Genomic DNA, 19,836 nt, shown 5'->3' with positions numbered 1-19,836 from the left:
TTCCATTATCGAGTTTTGCAATAAAATAGCAGGAGTGTGATAAAAATATCTAATTTGCCCTTATTACTGAACACATAATTATCTCACCTCTCAAGAGGGGCAGTTATTCATTTCCAAATGCCATAAAAATTTGCACACGTTAGATACATGTTATTAGTAATAAGTGTACCAAATTTCAAGTTAATATGAGCACTAGAAAATGAGTTATTACTTACTTTTGTCCGGGTTTTAAGCGATTCGGACCACTGTGCGCCGTGCCCTCACTCGCCTTGGACGGGTAGTATGTATGTATTTATGTATGTATGTATGTATGTATGTATGTATGTATGTATGTATGTAGGTAGGTAGGTAGGTAGGTAGGTACGTACGTACGTATGTATGCATGTATTTTTTTGTATATCAGCATGCACCATTACATTGGAGTAATACTACATGCTTTACATAAAATATTACAATAATTATTTACATAATTTATGACATGAGAACAAGATATTTACAATTTTGATTGAGATCTTGAAATTCTTATAGATACAAGTGTTGCCTAATTGTACTTCTTCTATTTTAGGTTACCATCATTGTTTATATTATTTCTAATTTCAATTACTGTTACATTTTGCCAAATTCTATGGATTTTATAAATTTTCTGAAGCTTCTGAGGTATGTTGTTGTGAACTGATCAAAAGGTGGAGGCCAGGTTTGACCTGTGCGTATTATATTAGCTCGTAGAATTCTTCTTTCTTTTATCAGTGTGGCACATCTTAATATTATATGGTTGACTGTCTGTTCTTCTTTTAGTCTGCAAGGGCACGTTGGTGTTGGAATAATCTTGAATGTATGTATGTATGTATGTATGTATGTATGTATGTATGTATGTATGTATGTATGTACGCACGTACTTGTACTCGTTTTTAAAACTCATGATCGTAAAGCTTGCACTCAATTGAATGCTGTACCTTAATCTCTTCACAAACGACGACCACATCAATTAAAATGAATGTGCTCAAATCCTATGAACTCTGTATTACCCACAACTTTTTTCCATTAATTTAAAGAATAGCAGGGCTGCTATAATTTACAGAGAAGGGGACGTAGGAATAAAAGGTTAATAGGACGGAATTGGGTCGAGCGTCACAGCCAATCAATCCCACTATTATGTGCCGCGTTGGGTGAGGTCAGTGGGAACACACACAGCATGTTTTAAAACATCGGCGGAAAGGGAAGAACTAATTTAGAACTCTGCACTACATATCCATAAATTATTCCACTGCATTCATACGAAGACGGCTCCAAGTGACCTGAGATGTAACTGTGCTTCTCTTCATTATAATTAACATCGGGGTGAGGGAGACGTCCGCGTATTTTTTTCTCCGGACTACAACATGGACAGAGCAGTATTTCACATCACTTTTCAGCAGTTTGCATATGGCACGGAGCCAGAGCTCTGTGTTTCAATCGAGGGTCAGACAGGGCCAATCAGTCTCCCAGCTCGTTAAATTTGCTCGAAGCAAATATTCCTCTATCAGAGAGGAGCGTGGTAGGTATACACCAAATGTAAATATCAGGCAGGCAGGTCGGCTGGCTAGCGCCCACTTATCTCGATGGTTTCAAGTCTCTTTCACAGATAGCAGCATAGTGTACACACCGGGCAAGCAATTGACGTTTCATCGCAGTCACATGGTCTTTTGAAGTCGTTCTAGATGGCACCACTTGACTTCTTTCGACCGTAATTTCTTCGTTTTATAAGTTCCTTTAGATGCTTGTTTAAATTTTGTATTTCCTTTGCATCACCTTACTTTTGTAGTTCTTTTATCGTAATTTATTGCCTTCTCTTCGTATGTCGCCTTCTCTTCGTATGTCTTCTGTCTAAAGTTTCTTGAATTTTTATTTAGTTTTCTTTCTCTTCCTTCATTTTCCATCAATTCATTTCTTTTTCTTTCTTCACTTTATTTCCTCTCCTCTCCTCTCCTCTCCTCTCCTCTCCTCTCCTCTCCTCTCCTCTCCTCTCCTCTCCTCTCCTCTCCTCTCCTCTCCTCTCCTCTCCTCTTTCCCAATCTCTTCTTTCCCAATCTCTTCTCTTCTCTTCTCTTCTCTTCTCTTCTCTTCTCTTCTCTTCTCTTCTCTTCTCTTCTCTTCTCTTCTCTTCTCTTCTCTTCTCTTCTCTTCTCTTCTTCCCGTACTTTTTTCTCTTCTCTGCCTTTTCGCCCTACACTTCTAATTTGATGTCTTTTAAGCTACTTGGATTGTATTTTTCAGTTAAGGCGTTTTATGGGTAGCAAATATTTCCTATTTATCTAAATATTTTGCTGTGATATTGAGATTACCTTTCATCAGATGCTGAAGAATATATAATAAGTGTCGGTTTCGAGTATCGAACTATGTATACATGGTGGAAGGTAAGGTAGTACATTAATTGACAGGAACCATAGAACTCATTATTTAGAGTAAGTTTTGTCAAATAAAACAATTATAGGACTTACGGATAGTGAGATAATTACAAGTGTTTCGAAAGCGCTGACGGCAATTGCAAGATGTCTCAACGCCGCATAAGTAGTGCCCCACACGCCATGCGGTCAGCGACTTGAAGGGGGTGGGTTAAGTTCAACTACCTTTCACCGTGTATCTTGCAGTGGCGTAGCATGAAATTTTGAGCAAGGGAAGCTAACTCAAGTTGTCTTTCATGCAATATGAGAAAACGTATTACAAAAATACAGTCTTAAAATAAACAGTAGCCAATTTCAAGTCAGCAGTCGAAGATTGGTTGGAACATCGTAAGTAACACCGATGAGGCATGACCTCAAATGATACGTAGTAAAATATGATTTCACGGTTTACACATATCTCTTAACAAATAGACTCGTATACGTATAACATTAGCTCACTCCCTGTCATACTCAGAGAAATCACAATATTAGTATCATTACGTAAGTATGCGTCTGTCTTTTGGTTGTGTCCTTCATAGACAGCAAGGGAGCCGGTCATTTGTTTTTAAAACACACTTTTGTTCGTAAGTCAGTCTTGATAATACAATTGTCCTAAAAAAATTCAAGTAAATTAGTGTCAGGAACTGTTATTTCGCTCATTATTTATTATATCAGCCACAATGCACACTAACACTTCAACTGAACACAACTGACGAAAAGGGATAACTCGGAAACTACTTATTTTAAATGTTAAAGCTAGCTTCTTGCGAGCCTTGCGACTAGGGTAGTTTAGTTAGAAAGGGATGGAAAATCTGCGGGGTGGATTACACAGAAGAAACCAGTCTGCTTGGAAGCTGGTGTGTGCAGGCTTCTTGTTTACTGCGGCATCACAAATCATCCTGAGCTGCCGCATCACAATATTTAACGCGTAAATATAAATTCTATTAAAATTCATAAATAATTTTCTCCATAAACTGCAGGTTTATTATGAAATTATTATTAACTAGGGAAGCTAAGCTTTTTAGCTCACATTGACGCTACGCCACTGGTATCTTGCAGCAGGTGAGGGGAGGACGGCAGCAAACAAATGTACTGAGCTTCGGTGCAATACTTCACGAGCTAATCTGGGGATAAATCTTCGCACAAAAATGACCTACATAAACTCTGGATAGGGATGTAACTGTTATTTGTTTAGTTTGTGTAATTTAATGTCAGAAAATGTAAATGAATAACCCGAATGAACAAAATAGCTCGAGTCCGGGCGCAATTCAACAATAAATGCAGAATTATCAACTCAACGCAATACACTAACAATTCAATACTCAAGTATAACGTAATAATTTCAATGTAAGCAAGAAATACGTACAGCAATAACAAGAAATAACGTGGAAATCAGGAAATTATGTCCGAATTAGTGAAGACACTTGGGTTTGAAGTTTCAGTTAAGGTACGGTCACACATCGCTACTTTTGCAGCGCAACTTTTGTACTGCAGCTGCAAAAGTTGCGTGTCGTGTTCACACGTAAGCCAAAAGTAGCGCGCTGCACGCTACTTTTCGTGCTGCGCAACTCGAGTGCTGCAAAAGTTGCAACTTGAGGTTGCGAGTCTGTTCACACACAAGGCGCTACTTTTGCAGCCGCAGTCATGCTGCAGGTTTCCATCTCCGTGTTGACTTCTCAATATACATTTTGTGGTTATGTTCGCATTATTAAGAAACTCATGCGAAAGCTTCCTTATCTATTATTTGCTTTTCTGTCGTATAGTATTCAGAAATTGGCATTATTTTTACTATAAAGCTTTTAAAAACGCCTATATACTTAAATGACAACCAACAGTATATTCACGTAATCAATGTTGGCAACCCTCCTGTTTAGAACTACGCTACGGAAAATAAAAAAAAATGAATTATATCGTCAACAATTATGCTCAGACTGTGTTCTGTATTTAATAACTGTTACAAATAATTTATTTTCATCACATTTAACATTAAAATATATCCAAACAATAAAAGTATCATTGGCACATTTGGGTGGTAACACTGGTTGCAACCGCAGCAAAAGTTTCAACAAAACCGATATCAAAAATGCTGCGGCTGCAACCCTGAGAACCCTGTTCACACGTCGCTACTTTTAAGCTGCGCGCAGCATGGAAAAGTAGCGGGCAGCAGGTTCGGCAGCAGCTACTTTTCGGGTTGCACCGTTGTTCACACGTCGCAGTACAAGAGTTGCGCAGTTTTTTGTACTGCATCGCTGCAAAAGTAGCGACGTGTGACCGTACCTTTACAATTAATGAAAAAATAAAACTGATGTAACTTTGTGAACAAGATGTAATTAACATTACAGTTTGTTGTTTTACGAATCACTAATTCTGGGCGTTAATAATGAAATAAACAGTAACAAACTCTGTAAATCACATTCCACTTACATCTTACAGGTACTGTTCAAAATGTCCACCATCAGCGTGCGTGCAGCTTTCACATCTTCTAGTCCAATTATGACGAACTCTGGCCAGTAGTTCTTCACTGCTCCGAATTTCTTCCGCGGCCTTGATCATATCTAAGTACTCACGATTTGTGAACTCTGGCATCTCGTAGTTTTGAAATAACTAAACTGTATCGCTGTACGTCCAACTGCACACTAATGCAATGTAAACATCACAACAGCTGATCAGTTGCGAGTACTAGGCAAACTGTCTGCCGTCCTGACAGCGATGCCAGATTTTTAGACCTTCTGTACGTGACCCGACAATGAATGTTTCTTCAATCGATTAATTCGAAATCTGTGAATTTTATAATTAAAATACTGCTGCAACGTGAACGTAACAAACGTTGTCTTCGTTGTTATACAAGAAATTAAACCGTATTTTAAACAGTATTCGTAAAATTCACCATCGAAATGTCGGTATAAAAAGTATTATATCTTCAAAAACCTCGCAAAAACGAGCAAAATGGCATTATACTTTTTTTTGGTCGTTATATTTCAAGGAAACACGTGCTACAACTAATGTACTATATTGCCTTACGCCATGAATATAACACGAAGATTACGGTAAATAGTTTCATAAACTCTTGTCTAAAGCGTAACCTACATCCAATTCGACTCAAACCAGAGCCCTGGGTATAGAAACGATTGAGCGAGAATGCTAATTCCACCGGGCCAGCACGGGTTTCACAGCGTCCCACCTAATGGACCTGAAATGGATATGGTGATGGACAGAGCTTCTGAACGCTCTGTTCCGCTGTCGCCTGTACCTCTCAATTATAGCGCCATGGCCGACCACTGCAACAGAGAAATCCCCACGGACCGCATCCCGTGTCAGGTCGATCGAATTTTTCTTTAACTTTTATTGCAGTTGATCAGCAGAAGCTTTCGTATTACGTTGTCAAAACTGTATACGCACGCACACACACGTCATTGTGACAGACGGAACGTGTTTGTAGGGGAATCGGATATCCTAGCTTTGTGATAGTCTGTCTCTGTTTCCCTTGTCAGACTGAGATATTTCCGCTAGAAGCGAACACAGACTCGCAACTTTTCAATCACGTCGCTAGTCAGCTGTTGAACAATGCTGCAACACGATATGGGAGTAAAGTAGATATTTAGATGCCTTGTTTAAACAAGACAGGACTTGTTTATTAATGTTTTTTACTTGGTTATTTAACGACGCTGTATCAACTACGAGGTTATTTAGCGTCAATGGAATTGGTGATAGCGACATGGTATTTAGCGAGCTGAAGCCGAGGATTCGCCATAGATTACCTGACATTTGCCTTACGGTTGTGGAAAACCTAGGAAAAAACCCAACCAGGTAATCAACCCAAGCGGGAATCGAACCCGCGCCCGAACGCAACTCCGGATCAGCAGGCAAGCTCCTTAGCCATTAGAACTACGCCCGTGGCATTTATTAATGTTAGTTACATTTACTAACTACTACTACTACTACTACTACTACTACTACTACTACTACTACTACTACTACTACTACTACTACTACTACTACTACTACTACTACTACTACTACTACCAATAACGGAAGATCACAGGGAATTTGCAAGTTTTAACAATTTTAGAATTCTTAATTCACATTTGAAGTATAAAGACATCTATAAAACACTTGGTTATCACGAGGATTGATAACTATTGATTACTTTTTAGCAAGCCAAAATACTTTAATTTTATTTCAAGGTGTTCGTGTATACAGAAGATATGACTTAAGCACAGACCAATTTCTATTACAAGCCAAAATTGCGTTGAAAATAAGATTGTAAAAAATTAAAACAAAAACTCCTCAAAAAAGAAAGTGTATAAGATATATTTGTTGGAACAAGAGTCAGTCAAAATATTATTCAAAACTGATTAAAGGAAGAGTTAAACGAACACGACATAGAAAGAAAATGGGAACAGCTAAAACAAGCCATGAACTTAGCAGCAATTGAAGCATTAGGTTTTAGAACAGGGAGATCTTTTAGTGAAATCACCTTCATACTATAACAAAAAATCGAAAAGCATAGAGAATTCAATCCAGGAACACATAGATTCTGTTTATAGATTACATTAAAGCATTTGATAAGGTAAATACATCCTTGCTGTGGGACATTATAGCAGAACGAAGTATCCCACTAAATATAATTGAAGTCGTTAAAAATATGTGCAAAAACTCCAAAATAGAAGTACATGCGGCAAATTCAGAAAAAATTAAGGCTGCAGTATGTTGACGCTCTTATTTATTATTTACGATATACGCATATGTATGTATGTGTGTATATATATATATATATATATATATATATATATATATATATATATATAGGATGAACCGTACGTATTGTCGAATTTTAGGGAGATATTCTTTAAGATAATTCAAACAAAGTTTAATACAATTTTGTTCGTTTCTGCTTCATCTGAAGATATTATACAGTGTATGAGGACTTCATTTGTGTAGGCCTATAGGAATGGACTTGTTCGCATTGTTGATATTGGATTTTTTATTTTCTTTTTTTTTAACGACTCTCGCAACTGCAGAGGTTACATCAGCTTCGCCGGATGTGCCGGAATTTTGTCCCGTACACTTAAAGCACACTTAAATGCCATCGACCTGGCCCGGGATCGAACCCGCAACGATATTGGATATGATGTAAGCATTTCCATGGTAACATCAGTGTATTTTCCGTTCCACAGAATCTTTTAATTTTTTTTTTCTGTTAGCGTAGGCCTACTTCAAATTTAAACGTTACACGAAAAAATCAATTGAAAACAGTGAACAAGATCAACTTTTGAATGCATATTTGTACCTAAAAAGGTTGATTGAATAATTCATATTTTTCAAGGCAGTCCCAATGTTTTACTTAACTATTTTATGATCTCGTGCTTTCTGTCTATCCTGTGTTGCTTCAGTTAGTGATTTTATAACATGACAAGGAATCCCAATATTATTTAGGGATGTTCAATGTTAGTTGACAAACCTCACACGAGTGGGAACGGTACGGAACGGTACGTCCAGTGTATAGCTACTTGAAGCTACGAAGAGTTCTCAGTAAGTAAGTTTACCGTGTCTGGTAAATTGAATGAAGTTTACTTAAAGTTGTGCATTTTATAAGGAACTTAGTTCGCTCCATTCTCCACGGATATTAATTGCCGTTGTTCTGGTTTGAACTTCTACGCAATCTCAGCAGCGTCTTGAGCAAAGATCATGCACGGCGAAACCGGCCATCTTCTTTTTCGAGTTTGACAGCGTGGCAAGCATCCGTGAGGAAAATTATACGCTACACGCAAGCATGTAGTTAATCAGGAAGTGAAGTTTACGGTAATATCTCAGATATGTATAGAAATTATGTGTACTTAGTACATATGGCAAAATTGCAGACTTTGGTCTGAAAATCTTTGACCATACACTGTATAACCTCGAATTGACCATCAATTGACTTCGATCTCTGTTTCTCATTGACGAAGGAATTGAAATGATGGCTGATTCAGGACAAGGAAATGGTTGAAGAAACACTATGGTGTTTCTTGTATAGGCAGTTGTTATTTCCTTTGTAGCAGGTTTTGAAATATTGGTGCAAAGGTTTCTCGTCGTAGAATTTAAAATTGAATGTTTTTAATGTAGTTTTTTTAGTGATGAAATGGTAGAGTATGGGTTAATGCCTGATGAATTAATACAGAGCGAATGTGTATTCTGTTGAATTTCCCATTATGTTTTAATTTTTCACTGTGTTCCATATATTTACTAATTTTTTGTAGCTTCTGAATACAGAATATTATGATTTAAATGCACAGTCCTTTGAAATAGGAATACCTTTATTGTATTAAGGTTTTGATTTTATTTATAAATCAAGAAAAATTATTTTATTTTCCCAGAAACGTCTGTTTCAGTTATTTCACTATTATTACTAAGGCAGATAAAATAAATCTGCACTAATTCAGGCTATTCTTGAGTGAGTTAATGCATTTTTGTTGTAAATTCATACCAGAAAATAATGGTTTTTACATCTACAAATACGAATTGATCTTACTGAGTATTACTATGAATAGAGTAAAGATTGTTTCAGATCAGTTGAAAGATTCGGAACTCTAACTGCATTGATATAATAGACCCAGCAATTTATCTAATATTAGAAGCTTGTCAAAATGTTGAATATATTCCGTAAGGTTTTCTTCTAAATTCTGTTCATTTCCAAGAAGAGAGACTATTAATGATAGAGGAGAAATTGGTGAACACATCTGAATGTTCTAAAATTCGTGTATACCTGAATAAATCCCATTCTTTTATGAAGAATTGTGTTATTTTTATATAAACTTAAATTCTTAACAAAGTTAGAAAACTTAGAAATCTTTCATTTTTGAATATTTAAAGTGCTCTGTTTTAAACAACAAAATGTATTTTCAGTCATACAATCTACAAAATATAATAGAATTTAAACATTTCGGGCTTATTTTATAAAAAGTTACATGTATTAGAATAACTATAGAAAATTATTAGACCCAACAATTATATAATCCACGGGTGAAAAACTCGTATTGTAAATAGAGCAGTCAGCATGAGTAGTTACGTACAACAGCAACTGTAGAGGGAGAAGCTAAGTTCTCTGAGAGTGGCTGTTTTATGACTCTGGTATAATCAATTAAATAATGCACCATTGTGTAAAATTTATTCAATTTCATTAATTGAAGACTGGATATAAAAATACTATAAGTACCAAAATCGTCGTTGAAAATTAGATTTTCAAAAAATAAGAAAGAAAAACTAGTCTATGTCCTTGGATTACTCCACAAAGAAAAATGATAAGTCCCATTGTAATTTTATTTAGCCCCAAGCTCCTCCCATAATCATGCAAAACGTATGATATTAAACTACTAGCCGCAAAAGAAAGCTTTGTTTTCTACGGTTTGTCTCTTTGGCACTTACAGCCTTTTTATGTCTAGTGTCCACACCTGTGGAATAACGGTCAGCGCGTCTGGCTGCGAAACCAGGTGGCCCGGGTTCGAATCCCGGTTGGGGCAAGTTATCTGGTTGAGGTTTCATCCGGGGTTTTCCCTCAACCCAATACGAGCAAATGCTGGGTAACTTTCGGTGCTGGACCCCGGACTCATTTCACCGGCATTATCACCTTCATATCATTCAGACGCTAAATAACCTAGATGTTGATACAGCGTCGTAAAATAACCCAATAAAATTAAAAAAAAATTATGTCTAGTCTTCAATTTATTTCCATATACCACCGTCTTCTCAAACGCATCCATGCATCCGATGACTGCTTATACTGCCTGCTAATTTAGTGGTCAAACATGTAACATGAATAGAAAAAATTGTCGCTAGATGGTAGCTCCTAACGGCCAGTGAAGTCGCTTGTGGATATTGGTCCTATGCTTTTTGTTTGTAATGTTTTTGTTTAGTCAACTGTCTGAAGACAGGTCTGAACCTCACAAGTGATACCAAGAAAGCACCACTTATGAGGCAACTAGTCCAGAAGTTAATGGGATAAGGTGGCCAGTTCCTTTCCCTCTCCATTGCATACATCGCCGACTAGCTACATATTCCACTAGTCTGACTTCCGATGCATACAAACAATTTATTGTTCTTTCTCTGACACATATCGGCAAGTGAGATGTACTGCCTGATAATAGATGTACATATCAGCCAGAACCTCAATCAGAGGACATGTTTGCAGTATGTGATTAAAATATTACTTTGTTTCGCGTCTCTCTAATAGCTTCTTATATTATTTGATTTGAAAGAACAAGATAACAGGAAAACTTTTTCTCTTTGGAACTTCCTTACATTACTAAGTAGAGGTTTCACTTATTTATCCACAAGAGTTTCTGATGGTTATTATTTTTAACACACTTCAATATGTCACACTGACACAAAATAGATAGAACAACGGTTATTTTTCATAGTTTGGAGGAGACATATGGATGGACATAGTATATTTAGTGCTGCCACTTACCATTTCAGGGAAAGGATTGTTAGAATGGACTTATTAGCAGGCAGTATAAGCAGCCATCGGATGGGTTCAAGCAGGTGGTACCATATACAAAGTTTTCTTCTGAAATTTAAAATTAAATACCGTCGCAATAAAACAAGTACATAATTAAAACTTGGAAAAACTGGTCTATGTCAACTCTGTCCATCTTGTTTTGTTTTTTCCAGTGATTCCCTGCCCCTTCGATTTATGATTTAAACATTTTTGTTTCGTTGTTCACTTTTGTTTTATTCTCCGAATATGTTGGAACCAATATTTTATTCGGTTAGGCCTATACTTTACTTTTTAATAATGCTTACCTATGTGCACGAAATGCTGTTAAGTACGTTGTCTATTAATCTGTATCAGCTACTGATATTAAAAACTTCATTTCGCTGGTTTCCGTTTTACGTTCGTCATATCGGTTTAATTTTCACATCTGCACGTCAACATTTGTATCGGTAATGTTTGATGAAATATTATTTCTGTTCCTGCATCTATGACTTGTTCCCACTGCTGTCGGATCTAGTTCTCATTTCATTTCATGTATTGGCAGTTGTAATAAAATTTGTGAGGACGTCACAGTAACCGTATGACTCCCATCTGTTTCTTTTAAGGACGGCAGTAAAGAGAAAATGATTTCAACTATAACAGGAGAAACGGGAGTACTCCGAGAGAACTTGGCACAACGGAATTCAAACCCAATTTTGGTAATTGAAGTAAGGTGTTTTAACTTGAAAAGCCGACGCTTTGTTCCTTGGAAAGCGGTGATTTAATGTTTTCCTTTATACAGGTAGACTCACCATTCAGGAAGTAGTGACTGATGACATTCTGTCATTAAAAGATTGGTGGCTACCCTTCTACAAGATGAATACAATTTCTGACGAGTCTTCTGGTCGAGGAATTTCTAAAGAGAACAGAGTTAGTTTCAAAATTTTCACCTACAAAGAAAGAAGGAAAAGAAAGTCACCAACTCATTCATTAACGCAGGGGTTCCCAACCGGTGTGTCGCGCAGCTCCATGGAATGTGTCGCGAAATTTTATAATTCAAAAATAAATTTTATGTGATCCAAAAAGTCTCTTTACAACGCATTTTTTATTTACAACGAAGTCTTTGTTATGGTACATTTTATTTTGAGACAGACTTTACCAATGAAACGTGAACACCTGCAACAATGCTCAGTTCAGTTTTTCAACCATAAGGCCACGTATAGAGAAACTCTGTGCAACCCACCAACCGCAGACTTCACATTAATTTAAAAAGGCGAGTTTTCAAAAACGGTAATAAAATCTTTTTATCGGACATCCATATACATAGGTTGGGATTTTTGACATATAGGCCTACCTTTGTTTTTTTTTTTTTCTAATGCCACTCAAGTTGCTGCTTGTTCTTTTACAATTTTCGACTGCGTGTTAACATCAACATCTACAACACTGGATGTCCGAAACTACATGAAGTTGTTAAATCAATGCTTTTTTTCTGGCGGAACGCGCTGGAACGGCGTTCCGGCACCTTTTTGTTCCATTTTTCATCATGGAACCGAAATATGTATGAATAACTATGTTTTTAATATAATTTTTCTCTGAATTCCGCTTAGATCTTGAAAGTTTTAGTAGGACGAAAAGGAGGTTAAAAACGACAAAATTCCCGTGCAGTGAACAGTAATCATCTCCCCGTCCGCTATAAAACATTCTACACAGAGTTCCACCACATTTTTTTCCAGAAAAACGTGCTGGTTATTATTATTATTATTATTATTATTATTATTATTATTATTATTATTATTATTATTATAATCACATAAGTGTGTCGTGATATCGTGGGATTTCAGTAAAGTGTGTCGTCAGTCAAAATAGGTTGGGAACCACTGCATTAACGGAATCTTGAGAACAACTTCAGTCTTGCAAAGACAACTAGCATTCCATCTCTTCCTAGTATGAAAGCTTATCCCGAAGGAAAAGTCCCTGTAATAAGAATATCTAGAGGACTTGAAGAAGCTGGAAGTGTACTATATTAACTGTGAATGGTTATACAGTCACATTCTCAGTTGGGGAACTAGTAACAACACGGTTCGTGCCATTCCCACTGATGTAGATGATGAAAATTAGAAAAATAACGTAGAACCAGACCTGTAAAAGTTTAGTATTTGTTTGATTCTATAACTAAAGTGTATCTGTTTGGTGTATTCTTGCATAAAAAGAAAAAAAGTATTAATTATCTTTTGAAAAGTCAGTTCATGCAGAAACAACGCATGAGCAAAATTAATATATTGAAGTTAAAAAATGAGTTAAGGGTTTAAAAATAGTGTCAGAATGAGCAGGTAATACGAGTATCTCATTTAACATATACATTTTCCCCACGCCTTGTAAAAGCAACATTGGTGTAATAAAATAGTTTTTTTCTAGTTTTTCTCGAAGTGAGAAAAATGTCACATTATGTTGTTTCTGAAGTGACCGATTCAATTGAGTGTTACATTTCTCCAGCTTTGTTGGAACAGTTTCAAGAAGAGATGAAACTGATCTTTCGACATCCAAAAATGAAACCGCTTTTCATATTTCAGTATTCGCCATGAACCCACCTGTCTGCACTCAGGAGGCATCCACATCACTCTTTGTTTCTTGTTGAGCTGCAGTCATGCTCATTGCTGCTACGTACTCCGCCTCCTGATCAAGCTCATTCAGCAACATCTCTGCCATCTCAATACAATGATGCGCTTGTAAAATAAATTAAAATGACGCTACACAACGTCAGAACAATGTACAAACCGATTACTTAGTCCTGACAGTTCAGCGACTCGAAAGAGGGAAAGTAATAGGAATAGTGGGGTAAGAGTTCCGGAGTAGAGATAAGGGCGAGCTGTTGATAAAGGAATGCAGTACAGCTTAACTGTACTGGAAACACAACGCTATACCGCACGCATGACATCCGATCGCTCTGACTGCAGGCAACAGACTAATCTGAACATCCCTTGGCGTAACTTAATGGACTCGCCTGACCCAAGCGCACATTGCCGGCGACTGTCAGGACTAAATAATCGTACTGTAAACACATTGAGTCCCAGATATCGTCTTAACACGTCATCTGATATAACGTGTTAACATGTCACATCAGCGTAGTGTGCACACAGCTTTTTACGTCACAACACGAATAACGTATCAGAGCAATGTGAACACATTCAAATATTATAGGGTCCAGTTTTTTATATAACACATGTTATTACGTGTCAGCGTGTGTTAACACGTCACGTCAGCGTAGTGTGCACGCAGCTTTAACCTCTAGGTTCGTTGGATAAAATCTACTAGGACTCGCACTCACGTATGGATAATTGTTGCATATGCAGTCAGGAGTGAAATCCGTAACTATGCTTCACCATGATAGTGAAACTTTTTTAATATCCTTTATGGACGATAGTACTTGTAAAATGAGGAAGAGTAGACATACGTATATTATGGGAAATGTGAATGCCCCTTACACTGCTTCTATGTCCGTTACAAATTCTTATGGAATTCGTCGGGATGTGGCCCGTGTATCCCTCGTGAAATACCGTCATTTTAGCTTTTTAACTGTTTCTTGTAAAGTCATATGCTTGGGATTTACACAGACTTATAATTTTTGCATGAAAATTCTGTTGGCAGGAAGATGAAAAAGAAATGCGATATTCATTACGTGAAGTTACCTTGCGCGTGGGAACACGATTCTGGTCTACATCTTGTCTCTGTTGCGTGCGAAGAAAGATTATCTCGCGTGTCTTAAATGACGATCCATTCCGTCATCACTGACGTCTTTCATCTTTCCATCTGTACAACTTTTCATCTTTTTTGTTGTTTTCTAGGTAGCAACAAATCCATTTGAACGCAAATTACGTTTGATAGCCATTGAACCGAAACAAATGTGCTGTTAGAATTATCAATAGTAATTATTACTAACGAACGTTAAAGGATATCTTGTTGTAAGACTTGTAGTGGTTGTTGTAGTGTTAGTGGTATTATTATTATTATTATTATTATTATTATTATTATTATTATTATTATTATTAGTACAAGTAGAAATGAAGTAGTAACAAAGGTAACGATAACTGTACTAGTTTTAATAGCAGTAGTGGTTGTTGTGGTAGTAGTAGTAGCAGCAGCAGCAGCGAGAAAAATGGACATAAAATACGATATTTTGGTCTGAGTAATGTTTTGATGAACTCCGAGAACTTCGATTTTTGTGAAATTTTGATTGCACTGTTAGCTAGTAATCACAATCACGATCATAATCGTCTCTATTAATTCTTTATTTGAAAGCGGACGTTAACTAATTTCATAATAATCTCCTTCCTTTTCATATAGCGGATAAGAAATATTTTTGCCTTTAACGTCAATATATTTGGCAAAAAATTAAGGATTTTTTATTTTTATTTACTTTTTATTTATTTAATCTGGCGGAGTTAAGGCATTCAGGCCTTCTCTACCACACCACCACAATACAAATTATGCAATAAACAAATGCAGAGAGAAGAAGGAAATAAGAAATATAAGTAAAATTACAGATACTAATACAAAAAGCACAAATACAAAAAGAGTGAGAGAAATTATATATATGTATATATATATATATATATATATATATATATATATATATATACACACACACACACACACACACACACAGGATGTTTAAAAAAAATACGGGGCATAATTTCAGGTATGTATTTCCCACATGTAGACAATCAAAATAGTTCATTACAACATGTGTCCGGAAATGCTTTATTTCCGAGTTATGGCCTTCACAACATTGAAATTCACCGGAACGTTTTTCTTTCCGCAGGTCGTTGCCATCAAAGGGGACATTAAGAGGGCACTCTGACAGTTCATTCCGAGGCGAAGGTTACATTCAGTGTTGTGTAGGCGTTAGACTGTGCGACATGTATTCAAATCAAGAGCTGGCAGAGATACACTTCATGTACGGTAAGGCGGACGGCAATGCTGTGCTGGCTCGTCGTTTGTAGCAGGAGAGGTACCCACAGCGACAATGTCCAGATCGGAAGACATTTGTACGTCTCCATTACCGTCTGTGCGAGTATGGAAAATTTAACTCTCCTGGTTTGGGAAGGGGACGACCAAGATCTACAACTCCAGAAGTACAGGAGGAGATTCTGGAGGCTGTGAACATGACTCCTTCTATCAGCACACTGCAAGTCAATGTTCCTCATACAACTGTCCGGAGACTGTTGAAAGAGTATCAAGTGTATCCTTATCATTTGCAATGTATACAGGTCTTGTCACCAGCAGATTACCCTGCACGAGTTAGGTTCTGTCAATGGTTCTTGCAGCAGTGTGGTGTAAATCCGAACTTTCCTGCCTTAGTATTATTTACAGATGAAGCACAGTTCACACGAGATGGCATAACAAATTTCCACAATCAGCATGTATGGGCGTATGAAAACCCACGTGCAACTGTTCCATCTCATCACCAGGTGCGGTTCTCCCTCAACATGTGGGCCGGTATCATTGGTGATCGATTAGTTGGACCCCATGTACTTGTAAACAGACTTACGGGGCAGGCGTACACAAACTTCCTGGAAAACACCATACCTCATGTTTTAGAAGACACTCCACTGATCAATCGTCAACACATTCACTTTTGCATGATGGCGCTCCTGCACACTTCAGTCGTACGGCTCGCCGGTACTTGGATCGAAGGTTTCCTGATCGATGGATAGGTAGAGGTGGCCCAATTGCTTGGCCTCCGCGCTCACCTGATCTGAACCCTCTCGATTTCTACTTGTGGGGCCATTTAAAATCATTGGTTTATTCGTCTCCGGTGCCTGATTTGGAATCCCTTCGGAATCGAATTGTGGCATGTTCTGAGGACATAAGCAATACTCCTGGAGTTTGGGATCGTGTTCGCAGGTAAATGAGACATCGATGTGAGGTCTGTATTCAAGCAGGAGGTGGACATTTTGAACATCTTCTGTAATGACAACGACCTGCGGAAAGAAAAACGTTCCGGTGAATTTCAATGTTGTGAAGGCCATAACTCGGAAATGAAGCATTTCCGGACACATGTTGTAATGAACTATTTTGATTGTCTACATGTGGGAAATACATACCTGAAATTATGCCTCGTATTTTTGAAACACCCTGTATATGTGATGACGTAACAGCGCGCTAGCTCGAGCTTTTCTCCAGCTGATCGACCCTTCTTGGCTTGTAGATTTTGCTTTCCTGACAGATGTGACAAATCATTTAAATGACCTAAATATTTCCTTGCAAGATAAAGATCTGGTTATTGATTTGTTCAATAAAATTAAATCGTTTCGAATGAAACTTAATTTGTGGACACAACAAATGCAAGAACGCAATTTGCCTCATTTTCCAAACCTAAACAAATTTGTGTCTAATGTTACGGATTCACAATGTGCTTTGACTAACTTAGATAAGACATTTGAGGAATGAATCTCTCCAATTGGATTTTCAAATATTCATGTTCCCATTTTCCGCTGATATATCGATATTTCCCTCCACGCTTCAAATGGATTTAATAGATTTCAAATGTGATAGCTTTCTTGAGATGAAGTTCAAAATAACTGAAGATATAACTACATTCTATCATTATATCTCAGCTGATCGTTTTCCATATCTGCACAGGCATGCAACAAAGATGACGAGTATATCTGGTACGACGTACTTATGTGAGCAGGTTTTCTCTGTTCAAAAATGTGTGAAACCAGCCACAGATCACAGCTAAGCGATAAACATTTGACATCTTTAGTTCGGCTGCATTCGAGTAGATCGATTGTTCCAGATATTACTCGTCTGGTGGCAGAAACACACATATAATGCCTAGCTTTTAATGTTCCTAAAACACTGTTTCTGTTTAGAATTTATTTTGTTAATGTAAATGAAATAAATTGATTTATTTTGTATATACTTTGTTTGAAAGACGATCCTACACCCTCATCTTCTTGCCCCGCTGGCTCCGCCGAGTTCCATAGCAATGAGTTCTACTCCACTTATACCTGCGCAGTCTGCACCCTTTCACCCCGGGCGAGGCTTCAGGGCGCTTCCGCGAGCACCCCTGTTCTAAAATACGAGTAACTCCACAAGCAGATCGAAAACTTATCTTTTGAACCGTTTCCAAACCCAGCATTCTCCAATTTTTCCTATTTTCTGCCTTCATTCTAGTCTCCGCATATGATCCATATTTAATGTTTATCATCTGATATTTTCTTGTACCCCGAACTCTTCTCCCGTTCACCATTCATCCCAGTGCACCCTTCAGTAGGCAGTTTCTTCTCAGCCAGTGACCCAACCTATTCCTTTTTCTCTTTCTGAACAGTTTCAGCACCATTCTTTCTTCACCCATTCTTTCCAACATAGTTTCATTTCTTATTCTGTCCGTTCATTTCACAAGCTCTATTCTTCTCTATATCCACATTTCAAAATGCTTCTAGTACTTTCTCTTAACTTCGTCGTAATGTTCATATTTATATCCCATACAATAATAGGACATAATTTAATTAGAGCAAAAATTATATTAGATGATGAGACAGTTTGGGGTGACCTGCAAATCACAAATCGTCCTAAAGATGTTGCTTTGCTAATTATTCAATATGAAGTATTGTGCACTATACAGAACTGTTACCTATTAAGTTTATAACCTTCTCAGTGATCACATCGTGTCTGTAGAGCAGGTATGCTCATTCTCTGACTCCCGATTACGTTCTGTAATCACAACCTTCGAATGTAGAGCGTGCTGTTCCTCGTTCGAAGCTCGACGTATGGCTGCGGAAGGCAGTTCAAGTACTTGGTAACGTACGAACAGTGCGGGACAATGACAGAATCAAAACCTTCTGTAAGCAAACGATCATTCCGTACAGTGTGGGAGAGAGACTATTAATTGTTTTGCGTTCGGTAAAGTGTTTACTATGTTGTAAGGTATTGTCAGGAATACTACTGAGCAACTTAAAACTACATTATACGCTGAAAGGGAAGCTGTTTTCTGTAATATGTATTCATATACCAACGTTGTTATTATTATTATTATTATTATTATTATTATTATTATTATTATTATTATTATTATTATTAGTAGTAGTAGTAGTATTGTTATTACTATTGTTAGGTCTATTACAATTATTATTATTATTATTATTATTAGTAGTAGTAGTAGTAGTAGTAGTAGTAGTAGTAGTAGTATTGTTATTACTATTGTTAGGTCTATTACAATTATTATTATTATTATTATTATTATTATTATTATTATTATTATTCCAACAGAAATACATGTTATGATGAAATAATTTTTCAGAGGTACTACAGTTTCAAGAATTGAAAGCACTTAATGAAAGGCCAAACATTGAAGACAGTCGAAGAATTTAGAGTCTATATTTAGGAGCAAGTTATGTAGTGTGTTGGGAATTAGCTAAGGCACTAAAACCCTTCACGGATGGTGAACTTGTAAAGAGATCTATGGTGCCTGAACAAAATATAGTTAATTATATTTCTGTATGGAACAACTCAAATTTGAATTCACAGAACATAGATTTAGTGATTTTAGACGTATGAAAAGTGATATTAATCTTTTTGTTAATCCTTTCATAGTAAATTTAGTACAATCCGTGAGAGTGCAGTTCCAGGACGAGTTAATTGATTTACAGAGTAACGTAGAATTCAGAAGTAAATGCAGAAAATATGACTTGACAAGCATAAAAGTATTAACAAATTAACAAAACGAAATATCCCAAGATGAACTTATTCTCTGCCACTATATTAGCTACCTTCGCCTCGATATATGTGTGCGAACAATTATTTTAGAGAATGAAAGTTGCTAAATCCAAACATAGATCCCGATTAACAGATGAGCATCTTCTGAGCCAGCTGCACATTGAGTAAATTCGTTGGAAATAGATTCCCGATTACTTGCAGAAAAGAATGCACATGTTGAACAGACCACAATGTATGGTGGAA

Source organism: Periplaneta americana, chromosome 17 (genome assembly GCF_040183065.1).
Source record: "Periplaneta americana isolate PAMFEO1 chromosome 17, P.americana_PAMFEO1_priV1, whole genome shotgun sequence".
Classification (NCBI taxonomy): domain Eukaryota; kingdom Metazoa; phylum Arthropoda; class Insecta; order Blattodea; family Blattidae; genus Periplaneta; species Periplaneta americana.
This window is presented reverse-complemented; position numbering follows the sequence as displayed.